The sequence below is a fragment of the Gossypium arboreum genome, chromosome 9 (genome assembly GCF_025698485.1).
Source record: "Gossypium arboreum isolate Shixiya-1 chromosome 9, ASM2569848v2, whole genome shotgun sequence".
Lineage (NCBI taxonomy): Eukaryota > Viridiplantae > Streptophyta > Magnoliopsida > Malvales > Malvaceae > Gossypium > Gossypium arboreum.
Genome location: NC_069078.1, coordinates 40,311,063 through 40,338,811, shown reverse-complemented (window position 1 = coordinate 40,338,811; position 27,749 = coordinate 40,311,063). Strand labels below are relative to the sequence as shown.

Below are 27,749 nucleotides of genomic sequence, written 5' to 3'. Positions count from 1 at the left end.
TCATGGGGCCTGATGGGGAATTGCAGGAAAGGGTGGCGAATTTCCACGGTAGGACCCGAGGAAGATAACGCTCACTTCCTTCTCTTTGAAACAAGGATAGTAGTTTTCATTCCTCGTGAAGACGACATGGTAACCACTAAGGGAGAGAGATTGAGCATCAAAAATGGAGTGGGAAGCGGCGCACACGCGTGGCAGGGAAGGCTTGTGGACTTGCAGCGGCTAGGGTTAGGGTTTTGGGGTGAAGAAGACAATGAATAGTGTAGCTTATTTATAGATTTTGAGGCACACGGCCAGGTAACACGGCCGTGTTCCTCAATTTCAGTCCGTGTGATTCGCGAATTTTGAATTTGGGTGCGTCTGACAATTTTCCCACACCCGTGTTCCTTAAGCGTGTTCATGCGCACAGCCGTGTTGCACGGCCATGGCATTGTTCGCTTCTGCCACGCCCGTGTATGTAGTCCCACACCCATGGTAATTTAATAGGTTCGACCACGGTTGCTTGGCACGGGCGTGTCACACGCCCGTGTTAATTTGACAGGTTTGGTCCCAGTTTTAATGTACGGGCGTATCGGATGCCCGTGTTGTTTTGGCAGGTTCACCCACTGCCATGCCGCACGGCCGTGGTGATTTATTCTAGCTCGTGCTAGGAAAAATCTTTGCCCTGTTTCTACACAACCTAAGGCACACCCGTGGGATAGGCCGTGTCTGTAGGGGAAACCTGTATTTAAGAGCTCTGTTAGTAAGTTAGGTGTTAAACACTAAAATTTAAAGAAGTTAATACAGTTAGTGCTTGGGTTGTCTCCCGAGAAGCGCTTATTTATAGTCTAAGCTCAACTTACCTCTCCATTGAATGGTCATAGTGGTTCAAGGAGTTTATACTCCTTATTCCTACTATCATTCTTATCAAAATAAGGTTTTAGACGGGTGTTGTTTACCTTAAAAGTGCCAAACTTGGGATGACTTACCTCTACTGTACCAAATGGGAAAATGCTAAGTACTGTAAGAGGGATTTCTTCATTCGGTTTGGTAGTAACAATGTGAGGATCTGCGGCATCTAATAATATTTTATCTCGAACCTTAAGTTAATTTGGGAAGGTATTGATCTCGTTCTGGTGTAGTTTTGTTTATCTTGTGTTCTCAGTTTATGAGTCTGCCATTCATCTAGCTCCTTGATTTGTAGCCTTCGATCTTCATGAATACCCCGGCTGCTGCATCAATCATTTGCCTTGTCGAGGGGTTCACACCATTGTAGAATGTTCTAACTTGCAACCATAGAGGTAGTCCATGGTGAGGACACCTTTGCAGTAGGTCCTTGTATCTCTCCTGTGACAACCCGAATTAGGGCCTAATCGGAATAGTGGTTTCGTGACCACAAATCCGAGATAGAAATAATTGTTTTATAATTATTTTGGGGTTTATGATATGATTGCATGATTGTGTGAAAATTTCGTGATGAAATTCTATGCCTAAAGTGCTTAAATTGAAAGTAGGGACTAAATCGAATAAGTTGCAAAATTTGCATCCCGAAGTTTTAGTATGAAATTGTTTTGGAATATTAATTAGGAGGTCTTAAATAGCAATTTGACCAATTTTAAGTTCATGGACAAAATTAGGACATGGAAGGAATTTTGAAAGTTTAGTAAGGAGGGCATTTTGGTCATTTGGATATTAAATGAAATAAAATGGGAAAAATAACACAAAATTGATCATCATCCTCCTTAGTTGCTGCGGATTCTCCCTCTCTCCATAGCTAGGGTTTCTTCAATTTTCAAGCTCCATAGTAAGTGATTCCAAGCCCGCTTTTAATGTTCTTTACGTTTTGGAATCCGGAAGCTCGATTAAGCTTATGCTAGTAATAATTTAACCTAGGGTTCACATTTGGAAAAATACCCATAGGTGAAATTTGTGTATTTTGATGTTTTATGATAGAATATGAGGTTTTAAATTATGTTAAATAACTTGTGCTACTCGGTTTTAAGTGAAAACGAGTAAAAGCAAGATAATCGGTAAAAATACCTATTGTTCATAACTATATGATAGAGTGAGAATTTGATGTTGTTGTAGAAGAGAAAATGTTCAGCATATCATAAAATATAAGAATAAGGGCTGAAATTAAATTCCAGAGCCTAGGGGCAAAATTGTAATTTTGAAAAGTTAGGGGCAAAATGTAATTTTTCCATGATGTGATTTTTGGATTGAAATAAATAGTATGAGTATTAAATGAGCTAAATGTGTTATTATAGATCAAGAAAGACGGAATTGATCTCGAACGGGGAAGGAAAAAGTTTTGGACTAAATTGCAAAATTTCCACATTTTGCACCAAGGTAAGTTTGTATGTAAATATTACAATAATTTCATGTACATTCTTATATTTCAGCCTATTATATAAATATACTAGCTGATGTTAAAATATAAATCGACTATTGGAAGAATGGAAATAAATATAGAGAGAGATCCCTGTTGAACATTCGGAGAGATCGAATGAAATAGAGGGCGTAGCTAGGTCACATGTATGATGCTTTGAGTGCACATCATGTGTACAAGAAAGCTACGAGACACCTCAGAGTAGCTAGGTCACATGTGTGATACGAGATGTATCCCATGTAGACAAGAGAGTTACGTGAAAGATAAATGTAGCTAGGTCGCATGCGTGATTCCAAGTGAAGGACACCATGTAGACAAGAGAGCTACGTGAAAGATAAATGTAGCTAGGTCGCATGCGTGATTCCAGATGAAGGACACCATGTAGACAAGAGAGCTACGAGACAAATCGGTTGGGTCGCATGAGTGGTACTAAGTGTTCACCATGTGTACAAGAGAGCCAAACTAAACGAAGTATGATGGTGGGGTCGTGTCTTTGAAACCATTAAATATCGAGGATTGATCCGAATTGTTCAACGGGATGGTTTTGTGGTGATATTGTGGTTTGGACCTACACTTATGGTGAATGAAATGTGGTGAAAATGATTTGTGGTATATACATATATAAGATAAAATGAGGTTAGCATAAAGAATGTGTGAAAGAGTGAAATTAGCATTAAAACTGTTTTTAGATGGTAGCAGTGACATGATTTTGAAAAATCACCAAAAATAGGAGGAATATAATTAGAGGTTGAATGAGATGTGAAATTAAAGTTTAATGAGTCTACTTTCATATAAAAGAAACAGAGCAAGCAAAGGAATTCTATATTTTGAGATATTTACAATTGTATGTGACTTGCTCAGGATGAATACGTGATCCCTGTTCCAACTTTGAAAAATCATTAAAAATTGTACAAAGCAAATTAAGAAATATAGTTTACATGCCTAAATTCCTTATTGAGACTAGTTTTAAATGAAATAGACTTCAGGGTTGTTTGAATTGTGTACTGAGAGAAATTCAATTTGTAGTGAACAGAGGTCAGATCAGTCGAGCTGTGTAACAGGGGAAACTTTAACTAATAAACTGTACTAATCGGCTGAACCAAAAATTATAGAAAAAAATTACCAAAAAGCTTTATGAGTCTAGATTCAGGGAAATTTTACGGATTTGAATTTCGAGTTTTGTAACTCGAGTTATGATTTATTTAGTGGATATGACGCAGTAGAGACAGCTTAATCAAAGTGGAATGAATAGTGAAGTTAAAGTAGATATACTTGAATTGTTGTGTAACATGTTAGATTTTTTTTAATTAGTATTTACATACTTACTTACTAAGCTATAAGCTTACTTTGTTTCTCTCTTTTGTCCTATAGTGTTCTTCGGCTTGCTCAGGAGTTAAGGATCGTGAAGATCTATCCGCACTATCATACTTTAGGGTATTTGAACTAAACGTTTTGAATTATGGCATGTATAGTAGGCTTAATTATTTTGTTACGTGTCATATTTGTCTAGGTTTAAAATATTAGTTACAGTACTCGACCAGCTAATTTGTACAAGCCATTAAAGTTGGCTAATATTGTTCAAGACATATATTATATGATGCACTATCAAATTGGATGACATATTTATATTTCGGTTATGTTTAATGGTATGTGTTATGTTCTGGTAATACCTTGTACCCTGTTCCGGCGACGGTAACAGGTAAGGGGTGTTACATCTCCCATGCATCGTAAAGAGTTTCTAAGTCCATCTGCACAAACGAAGAGATATCATTACGTAATTTGGCTGTTTTAGCCAGCGAGAAATATTTTAATAGAAATTTTTCGGTCATTTGTTCCCAAGTAGTAATTGACCCTCGTGGTAACGAGTTCAACCACTATTTAGCTTTGTTCTTCAATGAAAAGGGAATAACTAAAGACGAATGGCATCGTCAGAAATGCCATTAATTTTAAATGTATTGCAGAATTCTAGGAAATTTTCCAAATAAGTGTTTGGATCATCATCCTGCAAACCATCAAACTGAACAAATTGTTGTATCATTTGAATAGTGTTAGGTTTTAGTTCAAAATTATTTGTAGCAATAGTAGGCCTAACTATACTTGACTCAGTTCCTGTTAAAGTAGGTTTAGCATAATCATACATAGTACGAGGAGTAGGATTTTGATTTGCTAGTTCAACGGGTATCGCAGGAGGTAGCTGATTGTCTTTGTTTTCAGCCATCTCCTCAGTTAGGGTTTGAATATCGTCCTCTTGCTCGTTCTCTGTGTATCTTAAGCTTTGCCTTATTTCCCTTTGGTTTCTGCGAGCTGTGCGATCGATTTCGTCGTCAAAAAGTAGTGGTCCTGACGGGTTTCTTCTAGTCATAAACTATAAAAACCTACCAAGATAAAGAAAAATTAAATTAATAAATAAAAATAAAAATAAAATAGAATTAACTTGCGAGAAAAATAAATGGCTAAAGTAATAAAAAATGAGTGTTCCTAATATCTTAGTTCCCCGGCAAAGACCCAAAAAACTTGATCGCAATTTTCGTGATAGGTAAGTTTTATATATTATAATTAATCATTCTTGAAACTAACTATTATCACGATATAGGAAAGTGTACCTATCGAACAGTAGTATAGTTTTAGCAAGACCGGGTTGTCGAACCCAAAGGAACTAAAAGTACTAGTAATGACTGTCTTTTTATTATCTAGCCTAACAATAAGGGGGTTTTGTTTTAACTAACTAATTATCTAAACTAAGAATTCACGGAAAATAGAATTAGGGAATTACTTTTGGAAAAATGATTGAATTAAGACAATACCTAAGGAAGAATCCACCTAGACTTCACTTGTTATTCTGACTCCGAATCGGACTATTTATTCATTTAACTTGTTCCGTAGAGATCCCTGAGTTATGTTATTACCCCTATTCAAGACTAATAATGTCTAATCCCTAGATTGAATAATTGAGAATTTTCTCTAATTAACACCCTAGGGTTGCATTAACTCGATCTATGGATCCCCTTATTAGGTTTCACCCTAATCTGGCAAAATCTTGTCACCCTATCTCTAGGCGCGCAATCAACTCTACTTAATTATGACAAATGTACTCTTAGACAGGGTCTATTCCTCCTTTGAATAAGAGCTTATCTTGAATCAGTATCCTGGGATATCAAAACAAGAATGAAGAACACATAATTAACAACAAGTTAAATATTTATCATACAATTCAGAAAATAATAACAAGATTCGTCTTAGGTTTCATTCCCCTTAGATATTTAGGGGATTTAGTTCATAACTAAAAAGGAAAACATCTCAGAAGAATAATGAATACAAAACATAAAGAAAACCCAAAACTCCTGAAGGGAATTTGAGGGGAGATCTTTAGTCTTGATGGTGAATCCAGCTTCTGCGATGGATCAATCGGCTTCCTTTAAGCAATTCCCTGCCTCCTTTTCACTGTGTCCCCTTTCCTCTTCCTTTAGGGTGTATTTATAGGCTTTAGAATGCCTAAAAATCCTCAAAATTAGCCTTTTCCGAGTTGGACTCATCTTGGGCTCGGCAGGGACACGCCCGTGTGCTACTACTTCAGGCCGTGCTCAAACCTGTTAGAATGGCACGGGCGTGTGTTCTACCCATGTGAGTGGTGCTTCGATTATGAGAAATTGACACGGCCGTGTATTCTGCCAGTGTAAGGAGGTCTAGGCCGTGTTGATTTCGTACGTTGGCCCATTTTCTTCGTTTTTGGCCTGTTTCTCGTTCCTTTCGCTCTCCTATGCTCACCTAAGTATAAAACATGAAATTAAAGCATTAGGAGCATCGAATTCGCCAATTCTAAGGGAAAATCATCCATAAAATGTGTTAAGCATGGGGTAAAAACATGTATAAATTACAGTTTATCTTTCGTGTGATAATTTTATCTTTTAAGTGGTTAATTTAACTAAAGGACTAAATTGCGTAAAATGCAAAAGTTGCATTCTACTTGTTAAAAGTGCTTAATTGCCATGGCTTATTAAATGAAAGGTCCTTATGTTGTAATTAGACCATAGATAGTGGCGATGGACATAAGTGGCCTTAAATTATGTGTTTTATAATGGTTTTAATTAAGGTTAAATTTATAATATGATTATAATGATAATATAATAAAATCAAAAAGAAATTTTGTTCATCTTTTACATGGATAGCTGAATGTTGATGGAAAAAGAAGCCAAAAATATTTCTTTAGGGTTCGCCACTTGTAGGCTTGATTGATCAAGAACGAAATAAATCAGATTTTGATCGGGGGAAATCCAAAATTATCGAATAGTCGCTTTAGTTTCTTTATTCCAACTACGAGGTAAGTTCATATGCAAATAAATGTCTTTAAATTGAATTATATTTGTTTACTTGCTATTGAATTGTTATAAATGTTAAACGAGCACTTACGAGCAAGAATCAATAGAGTTTCGACATCTGAAAGTCCCGTACAAACCCTAGGAATAGTATAGGATACGAATGTCATGACATTAGGTTACGAGATCGGATTACATGTAAGACCATGTCTGGGACATTGGCATTGTATTGAGATTACGTGTAAGACCATGTCTGGGACATTGGCATCATTAATTGATTTCGTGTAAGACCCTATGTAATAGCCCGATTTAAACCCTAATTGAAACGGTGGTTTTGGGACCACAGATTCGAGTCAAAAAAATATTTAAAAATTATTTTCTGTGTTTATTTTGTGTGAATTTATATCTGTGAAATTTTCGTGATTTAATTTTGTCGTTTAGAAACCCGATTAAAGAAAAGGACTTAATCGCGTAAACTAAAAATTGGGTGGTTATTTCTAAAAAGGGCCTAATTGCTATTGGCTTTATTATTGGAAGCCTTTATGTTGTAGTTAGCCCATTAAAAGAAAAAGTGGACGGTAATAGACAGAGACATGTGTTATATGATTTTTATATTATTTCATTAAAGTTAATTTAATAAACTAATATAATATAACATATATCATAAAATAAAAAGCCATGTTCATTCTACTCTTTTTACCCAAAACTATAACAAAGAAAAAGAAAGAAAACCAAGCTAGGTTTCAGCATATATTCAAGCTCAATCAAGGTTCGTTTTTGTTCAGTTTTTGATAATTTCTACGTTTTTGAGATCGTTGCTTAGTAATCTACAAGACCCATGCTTTAATTTTTGATTTTGATGAATATTTTGAGTTGTGCCATTGTTGATAGCTTGTGATTTTTGTTGTTTGATGATGAAATATGAAAGATTTGTTTTAGATTAACATATTTTGTATTGGAGTTTTTGATGATTTTGAGTAATTAGGACTAAATTGAAAAAATAATAATTTGAGGGACTAGCATGTGAAATAAATGAATTATATGGGCTTGTATGAGAACTAGGAACATTCAGCCTAACATAGATATTTTGAGATTTTGCATATTTTGTGTTTTGTGCAATAGGGACTAAATTGTAAAAATTATAAATGTCAGGGGTAAAATGGTAATTTTCCCATTTATGTGTTTTTGGACTAAATTGAATGAAAATATGTTTGAATGAGCTTAATTTGAATATGTTATATCAAGAACCAAAGAAATTGGATTTGGATCGGGTAAAAACGAAAGTTGTCGACTAGTCGTCTTGTTCTGTTTTACATCGTCCAAGGTAAGTTTATAGGCAAATAGATGTGTTTAATTGTAGATAAATGTTAAATATATATGCTGGTATGAAAAAAATATGAATTTATATATGCTTATGCCGAATGTAAATAAACTTGGTAACCATGTTCAAGCATTCGTTTCGATCGAGTTACGACGTCCGAAAGCCCCGTATGAACCTTAGGAATAGTTAGGATACATATGTCATGACATAGAATTTCTGTAACATCCCGAAATAGGGCCTAGTCAGAATAGTGGTTTTGGGACCACAAATCCGACATCAAAATATTTATTTTATGATTATTATGAGGCCTAAAATATGAGTATATGCATGTGTTAAAGTTTCATGAAGAAATTCTAAGTATAAGATGTCCAATTGAAAATTAGGGACTAAATTGAATAAATTGAAAAACTTGGATTCTAGAAGCAATTTGTATGAAATTGCTTTAGATTATGAATTAGAAGGTCTTGGAGAGCAATTTTCCCAAATTCTAAATTTCATGAATGAAATTTTAAAGAAAGGGCATAAGGGCATTTTGGTCATTTGGCATTTAAGTGAAATAAAATGGGAAAAATGAACCAAAAATCAGCCATTCTTCTTCTCTATGCAGCCAAATTTCTAGGGTTTCCATAGCTAAGGTTTCAAGCTTTCCAAGCTCAATAGTAAGTGCTCTCAAGCCCCATTTTTCATGTTCTTTGTATTTTTGAAATCCCAGTAGCTTGCTCATCCCATTTCTACCCATATTTCATGCTAGGATTCATGTTTAAAAATTTACTTATGCATGAATTATTTGTATTTTGATGGATTATGGAGGAATATGAAAGATTAATGTGTGTTAAACATCTTTTCCTAGTTGATTTTCTTGAGAAACCCTTATGGGACTATTTTCCAAAAGATGTAAATGTGTGGTAGAAATGAGAAAATAATAGAAAATTTGGGCTACCATAAGGAAAAGTGCTCGGCTAGGCTTGGGTGAGATAGAAATTGGATGTGCTTCATTATACGAGCCTAGGGACTAAATCGTAAAAATGTCAAAGGTTAGGGGCAAAACAGTCATTTGGACCGAGGGTAGATATTAAACTTGAAATGTATAATGTGGGTATTAATGAGTTAATTTTGCTGTTATAGACCCCGAGGAACAAATATTCGGAGGTCGATCGTGGTAAACGAAAGGTTTTTAAATAACCAAAACACAATCCCAAAAAGAATACCAGGTAAGTTCGGATAACTTGAAGTAAACCTCTAATATGCATAATTGTATGATTTATGAATGCGTGATAATTGCATTATTAATAGCATAAAATATCACAAAAAAATGCATATTGATAATAACATGTGGAAAATGTCTCGGTTGAGGTTGATAAAGGGAATTCGATGGATAAACCCTCATTGATATGTGAAATAAGATCCTGAATGTGTTGCAGTAAGGATTTAGCCCGAACGGGTAATCCATGATCTGAAGTATGGAAAGGAATCTAGCCCAGACGGGTGTTCCTTGAATGATCAAGCCTTCCGAAAAATATATGTGCATTCTAGATTTAGCCCAGACGGGTAATCTGATTAGGGTCTGAATTTAGCTTGGACTGGTAACTCAGATCCGAGCTCACTAAGGGAGTTTGTCGCTATAAGGGATTTAGCCTGGACTGGAAATCCCGACATCACCTTATGAGTTCATATAATGGGCGATTTAGCCTAGACTGGTAATCCTGCCATATCATGTGAGGTTGCGGGAGTGCATATATGGAATGATCATTCGTATGAATTGACAGATAATGGGTATTCCATCGAGATTTCCTAAAAACTCAACGAGATTAACGTGGAATACATATGTGAATGAAATGTTGAATGATGATCTCATCTAGTTAAATTACATGATTATGTGTCTAACTCATTGATTGAGTACTTGTGATAGGAAATCATTTCATAATGGATGATTTCATGATTTAAGTATGGATGTATGCTAATTGCTCAGTAAGTTTACTTTCTGGTTATTCGAGCTTACTAAGCATGAAAATACTTACCCCTTCTCCTTTCCCTGTTTCGTAGAGCTCGAGGACTCATAAGGACTGGAAGACAATTGGAGAGTCAACACACTATCAACCAAGCAAGCTTTGGTATAGAGACTTTGTTTATTTTGTTTAATGGAATGTATAGTATTTTTAAGTATTTTGTTATATGTTTCATTTGATTCACCAAGTGAAGGCATGTAAAAATATGTTCATCTTTTGTATATGGCCATGAAAATTGGCTTAATTGAAGTAGACTATGATCTACGATTTTATGCATAGTTTTTAATTACAAGTGATAGGTTATTACCAATTGGCAATGTGTCACATGAATGAGCCAATTTCGGATGTATTAAAGTGACATGCGAACCCAAAAACAAATTTCACTTCAGAGAGTGCCAAATGAAAAGCGACACATGTTTCAAATGTGGTTCTTTTGATCATTTTCTTAGAGACTGCCCGAAATGAGCTGAAAAAGATGAGGAAATAGCTCTGAAGTCAAATGCTCCGATTCCACGAGGTAGATCTCCGAGATACCCTGGTAGTGCTAGTGGCAGTCGAGTCGTGACTAAAGACACTGTAAAATTAGAAGTTCGAGCCCCTACAAGAACGTATGCTCCTAATGTTATTACGGGTACTTTCTCTCTTTTTAATATAAGTTTGTTGCTTTAATTGACCAGGGGTCAACGTATTCATATATCTTCATGAGATTGGCGTCTAATATGAACATACCTATTGAACATATGAAAGATATTATTAGAGTGTCGAACCCACTAGGCAGATCAGTCCTAGTTGATAAAGTCTGTAAGAATTGTCCTTTGACGATTTAGGGTTGTTGTTCCCCGGCTAAGCTTATGTTGTTACCATTTGATGAATTTGATGTAATACTTGGTATGGATTGGTTATTCTTTCATGATGTAACTGTGAATTGTGGTAGTAAGTACATTAAGTTAAAATGCCCGGATGGTAAGATTCTACGGGTTGAATCAAGGGAATTGGGTTCGCTGCCAGTTGTAATTACGGCGATGGTTGCTCAGAGATATATGAGGAAAAGATACGAAGCTTACCTTGCATTTTGTAATGAACACTAAGGAAACTAAATTGAAGATTGAGTCTGTGCTGATAGTTTGTGAGTACCCAGATGTGTCTCTGGAGGAATTACCTGGATTACCTCCTGAAAGGGAGAAAGAGTTTGGTATTGAATTGGGGCCAGGGACGACTCCCATTTCTATTGCCCCGTACAGAATGGCACCTACTGAGCTGAAAGAGTTAAAAGTACAGTTGCAAGAGCTGACGGATAAAGGATTTGCTAGGCCAAGTTTTTCACCTTGGGGTGCCCACGTGTTGATTGTAAAGAAGAAAGATGGTACGATGAGGTTATGTATCGATTATCGGCAATTGAACAAGGTAACTATCAAGAATTAGTATCCTTTGCCAAAAATCGGTGATTTGTTTGATCAGTTGAGAGGAGCCACCGTATTCTCCAAGATAGATTTGAGGTCTGACTATTATCAGCTGTGAGTTAAAGACTCGGACGTACCTAAGACAGCTTTCAGAACGAGGTATGGCCATTAGGAATTTCTTGTCATGCCGTTTGGGCTGACGAATGCACCGGCTATGTTTATGGATTTAATGAATAAAATCTTTCGGCCATACTTGGATAAGTTTTTCATGGTATTTATTGACGACATCTTGATCTACTCTAAAGATAAGACAGAGCATGTGAAGCACCTGAGAATTGTGTTGCAGACCTTGCGGGAAAAGCAACTGTATGCTAAGTTTAGCAAAAGTGAGTTTTGGCTCCAGGAAGTTGGATTTGTGGGTCATATAGTTTCGGGTGAAGGCATCCGAGTTAGTCCAAGTAAGATTTCTGCAATTGTTGAATAGAAATTGCCTAAGAATGTAACCGAGGTTAGAAGCTTTTTGGGCTTAGCTGATTACTATCGAAGGTTTGTAAAAGGATTTTCCATAATAGCGACTCCGATGACGAAGTTGCTACAGAAAGACGTTAAGTTTCAATGGACGAAAAAGTGTCAGCAATGTTTTGAAAAGTTAAAGACATCTAACCGAAGCTCTTGTTTTAATGCTACCTGAACTGTGAAAAATTTGTGGTCTACAGTGATGCATCCTTAAATGGATTGGGTTGTGTGCTTATGCAAGATGGCAAGGTGATAGCCTATGCTTCACGGAAATTGAAGCCCCACGAGAAGAATTATTCAACCCACAACCTAGAGCTTGCTGCTATTGTTTTTGCCTTAAAAATTTGGAGGCATTATTTGTATGGCGAGACTTACCGTATATTCACGGACCATAAGAGTTTGAAATACTTGATGACTCAGAAAGAATTAAATTTGAGACAGCGGAGATGGTTAGAACTAATTAAGGATTATGATTTGATTATCGACTATCACCCAAGAAAGGCGAATGTGGTTGCCAATGCATTGAGTAGGAAATCCCTGTATGCTTTGAGAGCTATGGATACTCATTTGACATTGCTTGATGATGCTCAGTTTAATGATGATGACTTGCAAGCAAAAAGGGCTCAATGTGAGTCTGGTGTTGAATCAGATTTCTGAATCAGTCTTGATGGATGCTTAATGTTTAGAAATAGGGTTTGTGTACCCAAAGACAATGAACTTATTTGGAAGCTTTTGTAAGAAGCACGTAACAGTCGTTTGTCTATTCACCTAGGAAGTACCAAGATGTACAATGATTTAAAGAAGATGTATTGGTGGAATGCCACGAAAAGAGATGTTTCTAAATTTGTATCGAAATGCCTGGTATGTCAGAAAGTTAAAGCTGAACATTAAGTGCCTTCAGGTTTGTTATAGCCTGTAATGGTCCCCGTATGGAAGTGGGACAGAGTTACCATGGACTTCATGATAGGACTACCTATGACTCCAAAAAAGAAAGATGTCATATGGGTTATAGTGCATAAATTGACGAAGTCGGCTCATTTCATTCCGGTAAGGACAGATTATTCTCTTGATATATTGGCCGGTTTGTACATTTCTGAGATAGTAAGATTGCACGGAGTACCACTGTCGATTATTTCAGTCAGAGACCTGAGGTTCACTTCGAGATTCTGGAAGAAGTTACAAGAAGCCTTAGGTACGAAGTTGAGTTTTAGTACAGCCTTTCATCCTTAGACCGATGGTCATTCTGAGCGGATGATTCAGATTCTCAAGGACATGTTGCGTTGTTGCATCCTCGAATTTCAGGGTACTTGGGAAAAATACCTGCCATTGGTAGAATTTGCCTACAATAATAGTTTCCAAACAAGTTTGAAGATGGCACCTTATGAGGCCTTGTATGGTAGGAAGTACCGAACTCCATTGTACTAGACAGAATTCAAGGAAAATCAGATTCATGGAGTTGATCTGATCAAAGAAACTGAAGAAAAAGTTAAAGTGATACGGGATTGTTTAAAAGCGGCATCAGATAGGCAGAAGTCTTAGCTAATCTGAAAAGAAAGGAAATTGAGTTTCAAGTTGAAGATAGGGTATTCTTGAAAGTATCTCCATGGAAAAAGGCATTAAGATTTGGTCGGAAAGGTAAACTGAGTTCGCGATTTATTGGACCATATGAGATCACTGAAAGAGTTGGACCGTTAGCCTATCGTTCGGTGTTGCCACCTGAACTGGAAAAGATTCATGATGTGTTTCATGTATCCATGTTAAGGAGATACCGATCAGACCCCTCTCATGTAATTTCATTGACTGAGATTGAAATTCGACCGAACATGACTTATGGAGAAGAACCGATTAAGATATTGGCTCGTGAAGTTAAACAGTTGAGAAATAAAGATGTGGTTCTTGTAAAAGTTTTATGGCATCGACATGGTGTAGAAGAGGCTACATGGGAGCCGAAAGAAACCATGAGAAGTCAATATCCGAATCTGTTTCCTGGTAAGACTTTCGAGGACGAAAGTTCCTAAAGGGGGAAATGTAACATCCCGAAATAGGGCTTAGTCGGAATAGTAGTTTAGGGACCAAAAATCTGACATCAAAATATTTATTTTATGATTATTATGAGGCCTAGAATATGTGTATATGCATGTGCTAACGTTTCATGAAGAAATTCTAAGTATAAGATGTCCAATTGAAAATTAGGGACTAAATTGAATAAATTGCAAAACTTGGATTCTAGAAGCAATTTGTATGAAATTGCTTTAGATTATGAATTAAAAGGTCTTAGAGAGCAATTTTCCCAAATTCTAAACTTTTGGACAAAAATGGGCTTGCATGGATGAAATTTTAAAGGGCATTTTGGTCATTTGGCATTTAAGTGAGATAAAGTGCTCCCAAGCCCCGTTTTTCATGTTCTTTGTATTTTTTAAATCTCGGTAGCTTGCTCATTCCATTTCTACCCATATTTCATGCTAGGGTTCATGTTTAAAAATTTACCCATGCATGAGTTATTTGTATTTTGATGGATTATAGAGGAATGTGAAAGATTAATGTGTGTTAAACATCTTTTCCTAGATGATTTTCTTGAGAAACCCTCATAGGGACTATTTTGCAAAATATGTAAATGTGTGGTAGAAATGAGAAAATAATGGAAATTTTAGGCTACCATAAGAAGGAAAAGTGTTTGGCTATGCTTGGGTGAGATAGAAATTGCATGTGCTTCATTATACGAGCCTAGGGACTAAATCGTAAAAATGTCAAAGGTTAGGGGCAAAATGGTCATTTGGACCGGGGGTAGATATTAAACTTGAAATGTATAATGTGGGGTATTAATGAGTTAATTTTGCTGTTATAGACCGGGAGGAACAAATTCTGGAGGTCGATCGTGGTAAACGAAAGGTTTCGAAATAACCGAAACACAATCCTAAAAAGAATACCAGGTAAGTTCAGATAACTTGAAGTAAACCTCTAGTATGCATAATTGTATGATTTATGAATGCGTGATGATTGCATTATTAATAGCATGAAATATCACAAAAAAATGCATATTGATAATAACATGTGGAAAATGTCTCGGTTGAGGTTGATAAAGGGAATGCGATGGATAAACCGTCATTGATATGTGACCTGAGATCCTGCATGTGTTGCAGTAAGGATTTAGCCCGGACGGGTAATCCGTGATCTTAAGTATGGAAAGGAATCTAGCCCAGACGGGTGTTCCTTGAATGATCAAGCCTCCCAAAGAATATGTGTGCATTGTAGATTTAGCCCAGATGGGTAATTCGATTAGGGTCTGAATTTAGCCTAGACTGGTAATTCAGATTCGAGCTCACTAAGGGAGTTTGTCACTATAAGGGATTTAGCCTGGACTAGTAGTCCCGACATCACCTTATGAGTTCATATAATAGGGGATTTAGCCTGGACTGGTAATCCCGCCATATGATGTGAGGTTCGCGGGAGTGCATATATGGAATGATCATTCGTATGAATTGACGGATAATGGGTATTCCATCGAGATTTCCTAGAAACTCAACGAGATTAACATGGAATACATATGTGAATGAAATGTTGAATGATGAGCTCATCTAGTTAAATTACATGATTATGTGACTAACTCATTGATTGAGTACTTGTGATAGGAAATCATTTCATAATGGATAATTTCATGATTTAAGTATGGATGTATGCTAATTACTCAGTAAGTTTACTTTCCGGTTATTCGAGCTTACTAAGCATGAAAATGCTTACCCTTTCTTTTTTCCCTATCTCGCAGAGCTCGATGACTCATAAGGACTGGAAGACAATTGGAGAGTCAACACACTATCAACCAAGCAAGCTTTGGTATAGAGACTTTGTTTATTTTGCTCAATGGCATGTATAGTATTTTTAAGTATTTTGTTATATGTTTCATTTGATTTTCCAAGTGAAGGCATTTAACAATATGTTCATCTTTTGTATATGGCCATGAAAATTGGCTTAATTGAAGTAGGCTATGATCTACAATTTTATGCATAGTTTTTAATGACAAGTGATAGGTTATTACAAATTGGCAATGAGTCACATGAATGAGCCAATTTCGGATGGATTAAAGTGACATGGGAACCCAAAAACAGTAATTGGGAAATAACCTTTCATGTATGAAACCAATGATATGAGGTTTCCATACAATGGGTTTTATTAAGATTATTCACAAGTGTAAAATCATGTTTTCTCTCAAACTTGGTAACTACTAAGCATAAGAGGTAGAAAGGGTGACTTTAGGCTTAGAAAATAGCCTGTTAGAGTCCACATGGTTGGACACACAGGCATGTGTCTAGGCCATGTGTGACACACTATTCTCTCCTACGGGTGTGTGCTATGGCCGTGTGTCCCCTACACTCAAAAATTTATCTCAAAGTTATACACGAGTAGGCCACACAAGCGTGCGCCATGGCCGTGTTAAAATGACAGTGTCGTCCATGGGCAGCAACGTGCCCCAAGCCACACGGGCGTGTGAGTCCATACAGCCCACCTACACGGGCGTGTGACACTTCATGATAAAGAAATTTTTTTGAAAAGCCCAATGTTTATCATACGTGTTCTAATTTGTCCTGCACTGCCTCTAGGTATGCTATAGGTCTTGAAGGTCTATACAAGGGACGATATATTCATGAATGAAAAGATTTAAATTTGAATGAAATTTTGTGACCCGAGTCAGTATATTGAAAGTGTAAAGTTCTGGTAATGCCTCGAGCCCTGTTCCGGTGTTGGATACGGGTGAGGGGTGTTACAATTTCGATATGTGATGTGTGAGTAAGACCATGGCATCTATATGTGACTTCGATATATGTATGCGAATAAGACCCTGTCTGGGATAGTGGCATTGATATGTGGTTACATGTAAGACCACGTCTGGGACATTGGCATTGTACGATATATGTGTGATTATTCGAGTGTCCTAGCCAATTCCGAATGGTTCAACGGGCATCGATAAGTTGTGGTCAAATGTGCAAAAGTGAGCTAAAATGATCAGGTATGAAATGGTTTATTACCTATTTGAAACAAAGTGAGTAAGTTACTTAATATTTGTTGCAAAGCATGCTTGAAGTAAAGTAAGAATATATGTGAATGTGAAAAATGTATTCAACCTTGTAAATAAATAATATGAACATTATCGAAATTATTTGTGAATATATGCAAACGGTGGGATATTCGGCCATTGATAAATATATATATATGATTGTTATACTTTGACTTATGAGTATATGCATAAAAGTGTATGTGTATTTGGTGTGATACAGATGTTTTGGCTTAGTCATGGAATGAAAGTTTGTTAATGTATCTTTATATACGAAAGTGTTCATTCGGTCATTGCTATACTTATGCATAAAAAGTTGTATTTTGATTCATGAGTATAAGTATATGTGTTCACATAATGATATTTAGCTTTGAAATTGAAGGATATTTTGCATATATATACATATGTGTACTCGGCCATATAGGATAAATATGTATGTGATTATTATCCTTTGACCTATGAATTTATGCATATAAGAGTTTATGTACTAGTTATGATAAAGATATTTTGGTTTGGAAATTTAATGATAGTATGTTAATAGATATATGTTCATTCGCCATGAGTAATGTACATGTGAAAGTACGTATAAATTACATGAAATTGAAAGCTTAAGATTCAAAGTAACTATGATAGTATAATTTGCTTTAGTTTGAATGATTTGATTATGTAACTAAGTTGTTTATTTTCTTATGACTTACTAAGCTATGAAAGCTTACTCTGTGTGTGTTCATGTTCACCTCTATTTTATAGATTTTGGATTCAAGTTTCGAGCTTGGGAATCGTCAAAGAAGCTTATCACACAATCGACTGTCTTCGGTATTTTATAAGCTGAATTTTCGAATCTATGGCATGTATAGGCTAGATTATAGTTTGAAATAAAGAATATTGGTTTTGTGTAATTTAAGCCATGCGAAAATGGCCTAACTTCATTGTTTAAATTCGGTTTTGTTTGTCTATGGTTTAGGTTCATTTTGGTTATTATGCTATGTGTTATGGATGAATATTATATGTCTTTAGGATATCTATTTTGTGTATTGAAATTTGTCGATGATCTTAGATGTGTGTATATGATTAACGTGTTATATGTGATTTAGCAGTAAAGGTTGTTTGGCTATGTCCGAGCATGATATAAGTTTGTCTTGATATGTTCATTATATGGTATGGGAGATTCATGTTTTGAATACATATCTATTTGTAGATAATGACTTAGTCTAGTGAAATATAAATTGTAGTATGAGTTGGTTTGGAAATTATACTATAATGTATTGTAAATTCGAATATAAGATAAAGGTTTATGAGATGGCTATGACTAAATTATGATTCAGCATTTGTTTATATAAATATTTATGCATATGATGAATTAACTTATTATGTATCTCATCTTGAGGTATATATGTTTATGTTGGTGTTGAACATGTGTTTCGGTTATGAGTTAATAAGGGACATGTAACGTGTTATAACTGGTTATGCATTAGTAAATTAAAATGCATGTTATTTATTTGAGATGTATTCGGTGTAAGCTTATCAATTTTAGTAAAAATAGGTAATGACTTATAAAGTGATTGAATAAAGTTGGAAGTGAACAATTGCTAAGTTATATTTGTTAAACACATTAGTATTCGACTATATGAATTGAAAAATGACCAAATGAATAGTGACTTGCACAATAGTAAATTATGAAAATTATATGAGTTTATATGTGATGTATAAATATCCTACTTGATAATAAATGAATGTCAAGTAGTATATAAGTTACTCCTTTAATTATGGTTATAAGTTGACTGAACATGCATTAATATAAAAGTGCCGAATATGATATGGTCAAATTGAAATGATTAAGTGTACTTGTTTTTGTGAGTTCTATCTATATATGAATTGTTAGTTTGCAATCGAAGTATAATATAGTTTGTATGTTTGTGCATTCTATAAGTTGTATCCAAGTTATACTCGGCTATGTAGTTTTGAAGTAAAAAAAAAAAAAGAGAATTAAAAATTAATTCGACTATTTATATTAATAATTGATTGGTTTAAAAGTTTGTGCAAGTCTATGTCTATGACTGTTTGAATTTGTGTCATGGCTGGTAATACCTCGTAACCCCAATCCGGCGATGGATACGGGTTAGGGGTGTTACACCCTATCTGGGACAGTGGCATCGATATTTGATAACATGTAAGACCATATCTAGGATATAGCATTGTATGAGCTTATGTGATTTCTAAGTATCCTTAAGGATTCTGAATGGTTCAACAAGCAAAGACAAGTTGAGAAAGAAAGTGTTAATGAGTTAAACGACTCAAGTACGTACGAGATTTATATGAGTATTGGAAAGTGAAGTAATTTGATGAGTTTACATGAGAAAATGAATATGTATTCAATGAGAAAGGTTTGCATATCGATATATGTTTACTTGTATATGGCCTAGTGACGAAAATGTTGTGATTCATATGATAGTTTTATTTGTATATGGCTTATTAAGCTTTTAAAGCTTACTTTGTGTCTTCTTTCCTTGTTTTATAAATTATCGAAGTTAGCTAAGACTCGAGGATTGTTAGGAATCTATCATCACACTATCGATTATCTTGTTGGTATTTTTGGCAGCTTTGTATATATGGTATATGGCATGTATAGACTAGTGTCATTGTGGTATGTTTTGAGACTTGACTTTAACCATAAGATTTGGCTTGTAAATGTTGGCATGAATTTGGCCATTTAAGTTGGCTTAAGTTATGTGTTTGATAAGTTATTTATGTGATATATATAATGCCTTATATGTTGGCTTGTTTGGTATAGTTATATGGTTGTTATTTTAATTTGTTGTAAATGGGAGTATTGAGGTTGGAATAATGGTATGTTGTGACTTGATTATGTGATATTGAAATGGTAAGTCTTGTAGCTTGAAGTAGGTGATAAGATGATGATGATGAAATGCATTTAGAAGTTATGCAAGTTAATGGTTTTGGTATGATTGTGGTGGATAATTTAAGTAGTGAATTGGTTGATTATGAAATGATATGAATTATATGTGATTTGGTATGTTTTGGCTGCCCATATATGTGATGAAATGATACCATTTTGATGGCTAGGTGAGCATGAGAATAGGGTGGCAAATTGACTTTGCAAATAGCCTATTTTTGTCCACACGGGCAAAGACACGGGCGTGTGTCTCAGCCGTGTGTGATACACGGTCATGTTACTCGGCCGTGTGTCCCCTGAGGACCCTTTCAAATTAAAGCAATATACCCTACAGTTTTGACATGGTCTAGACACACGAGCGTGTCTATTGGCCATGTGAACTGCACAGCCTTGGCACATGGGAGTGTGTGGCTATTTCGAATGGTACATGAGTTTGACACACAAGCGTGTGGTCGACCATGTGGCCAAGTCAGTAACCCCCTTAGATTTCACACGGCCTGGTACACGAACGTGTCCTCAACCGTGTAGTGCAAGTCAGGATATATTCCCTGTTTTCACATGGCCTGTGACACAGGCGTGTCTAATAGCCGTGTGAGGCGCACGGCTTGTTCACACGGGCATGTGACCCTTTAATGTTTGAAAAATTTTTAAGTTTCCTAAAGTTTGTGAATGTTATCGGTTTAGTCCTGAACCACTTCTAAGCATTTTTTAAGGTCTTATAGGACCTTAGAAGGGACAATATGATTGAGATGTATGGATTTTGATTATGAATGTAAGTGAATGATGTGTGTTTTTCAATAATGCCTCCTAACCCTATTCTGGTGTCGAATATGGGTTAGAGGTGTTACAGGAGGTGGCAATTTTTCTATCACTTCAATTTTCACTTTGTCCACTTTAATTCCTCTCTATGATATCCTCTGCTCCAGGACAATTCCTTTACAAGCCATGAAGTGACATTTTTTCCAATTTAAAACAAGATTTGTGTCTTCACAGTGGCACAGAACCAATTTCAAATTTTTTTGAGCAATCATCAAAATCATTCATGAACACAAAAAAGTCGTCGAACATTGAAAAGTTATCGGGGCATTACATAACCCAAACGACAACCGTCTGAACACAAAAGTACCAGATGGACATGTGAAAGTTGTGTCTCTAGGTCATTGGGAGCTATGGCAATCTAATTATACCTTGAATAACCATCCAAAAAACAATAGAAAGCTTTCCCATCTAATATATCCAAGATTTTATCAATGAATGGTAGGGGAAAATGGTCCTTCCAAGTTGCCTTGTTAAGCTTGCAGTAATCCATACATACTCTCCATCCCGTGACAGTACGAGTTGGTATAAGCTCATTGTTATCATTACTTACCACTATGACACCTGTACAAGACTCACCCATGAACTTTCTGAAATCGGGTAAATAATGCCAGCATCAAGCCACTTAATGATCTCTTTTTTGACAATTTTTTTAATGCTCAGATTCAGTCTCTGCTACTGTTCAACGGAATTGCTAGGGCAATCCTCCAACAAAATTTTATGCATCTAGAATGCAGGGCTAATTCCCTTTATATCAACCAGGGTGCATCCCATTGCCTTCTTAACTTGCCAAAGAACTTCTAACAACCTTGCCTCTTACTTGGGTGTCAGCTCCATAAAAATTACCATTGGCAAGGTACTATTACCGTCCAAGTAAGCATATTTCAAATGCTGGGACAAAAGTTTTAACTCCAATGTAAGGAGTTCCTCTATAGAAGGTTTAAAGGATTGAAGGATTGATTTGATAAATCCAAGGATTCAAACTTCTTCTTTGGTCTATCAACTATCTGCTTGGCTTTCATAAATTCACCAAATTTCCCAAAACTTACATATCACTTTGCTCAAGTGGGTCTTCGTCACTATCAGAATTGTTGTGGCAAAATCTGGTGAACTCTTCTAATGTTGTTTCTATCAACCCAATGGCATGGCATTCATCATTAGCATCGGCACATTTTAAAGCATTAAATAAATTGAAGGTAACATGTTGATCATTTACCCAAATGGTTAGCTCACCTTTCTGCACATCAATTAATGTCCTACCAGTAGCAAGAAAAGGTCTTCCAAGAATAATTGGCACATCTTGTTCAGCTTCACATTCTAAAATAAAGAAATCGGTAAGAAAGATAAATTTATCTTCTCTTACTAGCACATCTTGTTCAGCTTCACATTCTAAAATAAAGAAATCGATAAGAAAGATAAATTTACCTTCCGAGTGCACTTAAGACCGATCAACCAGTTGCAATGTAATCGTAGTAGGTCTTGCTTTTCCAATTCCCAATTTCCTGAAAATAGACATAGACATTAGATTTATACTCGCTCCTATGTCACATAACGCCTTGTAATGATTTCCAATTGAACATGGGATAGTGAAACTTCCAAGGTCCTTCAGCTTCGGAGGTAGTTTATTCGTCAACGTTGCTGTGAACCCTTCACTGAGAGCAACAATCTCAAATTCTCCCAATCTACACTTTTTTGACAATATATCTTTTATAAATTTCACGTAATTAGGCATTTGCTCCAAATCTTCAACTAGTGGTATGTTGATGTGGAGTTGCTTCAATACATTCAAAAATCTTTTGAACTTAATATTCTGCTTAGAATTGTAAAATCACTGGGGAAAAGCTAGAGGTGGTCATCCTTCAGGTTGCTAATATTGTTTTCCCGTGGCATTCTTGTTGACATCATGATCTAATTTGGCCACATCATTTTGTTTCTCACTTTTTTTAGATTCAATATGTTTTTCAGATGACTCTGGGATCTTTACGTGGTTGTTATTCGAGTTATCCTCTCCTGTCGTGGTATCTTGAGCAACGCTATCAAGCTATTTTTTGCTTCTAAGAGTGATTGCCTTACACTGTTCCTTCCCTTGTGATCTCGAATTCTCGATATCACTTGGCAATGCTCCTTATGGTCTTGAATTCAAAGCATTCACTATTTGCCCCACTTGATTCTTAAGAGCTTGGAGAGATGCAGGCTGACTATGAATTACGGCATCATTCTTGACCATATATTCCTTCAACAAGGCTTCAATAAATGATGATGATGATGATGAAACTGATGCTTAACCCTACTGGACATTTTGCCTCAATATAGGATGATTATAACCAGGTGGTGCATTATTGGCATTCTGTCTTGTAGCATTGTTAAAATTCCCTATACCTTGATCATTACAACTAAATTTCAGATGTTGTTTCCACCCTAGATTATACGTGTTGGAAGAAAGGCTATTATTCCAGTTGAAATTACCCATGTCACACACAAATGCTAGGTTTGATGGGCATCCATCAAACACATGGTCTTCACCATAATAAACACATGAAAGCTTAATTGATTTCATCTCTTAAGCTGTAGGGGGCTTCTTCATTGTTTTGATCATATTAGCTAAAGAAGATACTGGGCTGTTAACGAAGTGATTGCATCTAGCTCATAGTACCAATAGCTCTCTTTCCCGTCCCAACTCTTGTGGTAGGATATTGATAATCATTGTTGGCAATCTTCTCCAGAATTTCATATGCTTCATTACAAGATTTATCCAACAAAGTATCATTGGCAGAAACATCAACTACCATCGTCGTGTGTGTATTTAGCCAATTATAGAATATCTCCATCTGAGTCTAGTGTTGAAATCCATGCATCAAACATTTTTGAATTAAGTCTTTAAATTGATCCCAAATTTTATATAGTGTTTCATCCTCTGATTGCTGAAAACATGTAATGTCATTTCTAAGCTTAGCATTCATATTTGGGGGATTAAATGTAGCAAAAATCCCTGGTAAAGATCATTCCATAATGCCACTTGCATGATCTCATAAAGAATATGCAAATAGTTTAAGCTGCAAAGCGTCTTCAGGGACACCCTGTTGTCTAAATGAGTCGCAAACCTCTAGAAAAAGTCTTAAATGTAGTCTTGGATCTTTATTGGTAATCCACTAAACTGTCCTACTGTTTGTAACATCTAAAATATTACTGGTTTCAGCTGAAACTGTTTAGCTTATATTTGTGGTCTGATTATCCCTAGATTCAAGTCATCCAAAATTAGCACAACATGGTCTCGGATTGGTCTGGCTTGGTTATCTATCACCCCAAGAACATGAGGATTAGCGTCCTAACAATTTAGATTATCATTTAGACCAAGTATCACCCTAGGAATAGGAATATTAATATCTCGACCATCCAGATTAACATTATGACCAGGATCATTCTCGTTCCTCGCCATATTTTTTGTAGTTCTTTCCGCCTTCTTCCTAAAGTTTTTCAATCTCTGGGTCAAAATGTAACACCCCTAACCCATATCCATCGCCAGAATAGGGTTAAGAGACATTACCAAACATATCTAAACACTTCGCATTCATTTCATAAACATCATAGTATCATAGTCAAACATCAACATAAGTCCCTTTCTTAGGTCAATGAGACCTTAAACATGCATTAGGAAGAGGTCAGGACTAAACTGAACATGTTCACAACTTTCAACACTTAGGAAATTTTTCTATTATGTCAAGGTCACACGCCCGTGTGACCAGGCCGTGTGCCTTACACGGGTATCAGACACACCCATGTGAACCAGCTGTGCCAAAATAGGGTGACCATACTGACTTTCACCCACGACCAATGGGCACGACCGTGTGATAGTAAGCTAGCTACTGGCTTATGCCCACGGCCATATGACACGCCCGTGTGTCAAAGCCGTGTGATTTTTAAGAGGTTACTACCAAACAAACACGGCCACAAAGCATGCCCGTCGCTTTTGACCGTATGGCACAATGTAGGCTTGGTTTAAGCCAACTTGCCACCCCATTGTGGGTCACCCTACAAACAAGGAATCAAGCATATATGAACAACCCAATCAACCATTCTTTAAGCTAAAACATACATCATTCATGCCATAATATTATCAATCATTTACATACTTATAAACCTTACCTTTTTATACTAAAACATAATGTAAGATTATATCAACAAAAAAAACATCATCCATTCTCATACCATGAACTTCCCAAACTTACCTTCTCCTTTATCTAATTGAGACATGCCATAATTGCAAATTAAAATCACATATCAAAAGCCATTATCAAATATGAGTTCAAACAGAAATTAGCCAAATCTCATGGCTAACTATATACATCACAAAGCATACTTCACAACTACTAGCCTATACATGCCATACTTCAAATATTTACATTTTTAAAAGTACCAAAATGAGATCGATAGTGTGGTGACGATCCTCGACTATCCCTGAGCCTTTAGTAGCTACGATAACTGTAAAACAGACAGTAATCACACAGAGTAAGCTTTCAAAACCTTAGTAAGGTCGTACTCAAAACATTCATAGTATATGAACATAAAATGATAACCTATGAGTATTTGCACAATTTCAATCCATATAACTATATCAACTCAATGAGATTCATATACATAACATCATCTACCACTTAGGCATTATACATACCTGAAGCTTCCCGTACTTATCCACTTTTGTACTTACCTCATGTTGAATGTTATAAGACTTTCCATAAGTTATTCGTGCTTTACAAATCAGCACACTTAGTGCTATAAGGTTAGCCGAAGCTAAATATTTCTACACACTTAGTGCCATCTCAAATAATTGAGACTAAGTCAGTATCGCACACTTAGTGCCATCTCAAATAATCGAGACTAAGTCGGTATCGCACACTTAGTGCCTCAAGTAGCCAAAGCTAGTTAAATTGCACACTTAGTGCCAAAGCTAGTTTAAATCACACACTTAGTGCCAAAGCTTCTGATTCATCACCATATTATCCAATTCAATTATATACAACTCATGTAGAATAAAGGCATCAAAACTTACTTAACATCACATTTTAAGTATGAACTTACCTCGTCTCTCAAATTTCTTGACTTGATTGTTTATTCTACAATCTTCGATTTCCCTCGGTCTAAGTCTGAATTCCTCTTTTCTTGATCTAAATGTATTCAAAATTAACCCCTTTTATTCGCCAAATAATTCAAAAAAATCCATATGTACACAATTAGGACTTTTTTCCAAACTAGCCCTCACATTTTCACATTCGACACTTTAGTCCCTATTTCAAAAAATCAAAAAATACACATAATTTGCATATACACAAGCTTAGCCGAATTCTCCTTGTACTCATACTAGTCCACACATTTCATTTATTTCACATTTTAGTCCCTCAAAATAATATTTTCACAATTTAGCCCAAATTACTCAATTTCATCAAAAGTCCAAAAACAAAACATTTAAACCCAACATCAAGCTTCCATAATTTTTCAACTAACATCACAAAGCTCACATTTTCATCAATGGAACATTTCAAAATCATCACCAAAATTGTAAATTGAAGCATGGGCTCGATAGTATATGAAGCAACGATTACAAAAACAAAGAAATTATCAAAAACCGAGCAAAACACATACCTAATTCACCAATTCAAAGTGTCGAACCCTAAGTGAGCTTTCTCTTTTCTTTTTCTTTGTATTTTCGGTGGAATAGCATGAACAAATGGCTAATTTCATGCTTTTATTTTATTTTAATTACTTAATAAACATTTTCCCATTTTGCCCTTTTATAAACAATTATAAAACCTTTTAATGAATGGTTGTTTTAGTCCATTAACATTCCCAATGGACAAAAAACAACATAAGGACCCTTACTTTAGAAAGTCAACTCAAATAGGCACTTTAACATTTAGCACTCAGCTTTTACATTTTACGCGATTTGTTCTTTTTTTCCAAATTAAGCACACAAACAGTTAAATTTCCACACTATACTCTCACACATGTCAATTCACTTACCATATACACGAAAATTAATATTAAAATATTTTTCTAACTCAGATTTATGGTCCCGAAACTACTATTCTGACTAGGGTCAAAACCGAGCTGTTACAATTCTCCCCCCTTAGGAATTTTCGTCCCCGAAAATCTTACCATTAAACAGATTTGGGTATTGCTATTTCATAGCATCTTCAAGCTCCCACGTTGCTTCTTCAATACCTTGCCGATGCCACATCACTTTAACGAACGGAATCTTCATCTTACGTAACTCTTTAACCTCTTGAGCTAAGATTCGAATCGATTCTTCTTCGTAGGTCATATCAGACCGAATTTCAATCCAGATGAAGGAATTCCATGCGAAGGATCAGATCTGTACCGTCAAAGCATCGATACATGAAATAAATTATGAATCTTTTCTAGCTCTAGTGGCAACAACAATCTATATGCAACTGGCCCAATACGCACGATAATTTCATACGGCCTGATAAATCTTGGACTCAATTTGCCTTTTTTACCAAATCGAAGCACTTTCTTCCACGGAGACACTTTCAAAAATACTTTTTCACTGATATCGAACTCAATATCTCTTCTTTTCAAATCTGCGTATGATTTCTGACGATCAGAAGCTACTTTCAGACTATCTTGCATCACTTTCACTTTCTTTTTAGTTTCCTTTATCAAATCAACCCCATGAATCTTATTTTTTATGGCTCTGTCCAATAAAAAGGTGTACGACATTTACGACTGTATAAAGCTTCGTATGGTGCCATTTTGATGCTCGACTGGAAACTATTATTATAAGAGAATTCAATCAAAGTTAAATATTGTTCCCACGTACCTTTAAACGCAAGAATGCAACATCTCAACGTATCCTCAAGTATCTGAATAATCCGTTCAAATTGACCACCTGTTTGCGGATGATAAGCAGTGCTAAAATGCAATTTAGTACCTAGAGCATCTTGCAATTTCTTCCAAAATCTCAATGTGAATCTCGGATCTCGGTCTGATATTATAGACAATGACACACTATGCAGTCTCACTATATCATAAATGT

The 27,749-nt window shown here is 35.8% G+C and overlaps 1 non-coding gene across 1 annotated transcript; it reads left to right on the top strand.

The window, feature by feature from the left end:
- Positions 1-23,542: 23,542 nt before the first annotated feature.
- On the top strand, positions 23,543-23,649 carry LOC128281318 (small nucleolar RNA R71). The gene has a single exon (XR_008271530.1). It is a non-coding gene; the product is annotated as a small nucleolar RNA R71 (small nucleolar RNA).
- Positions 23,650-27,749: the final 4,100 nt, after the last annotated feature.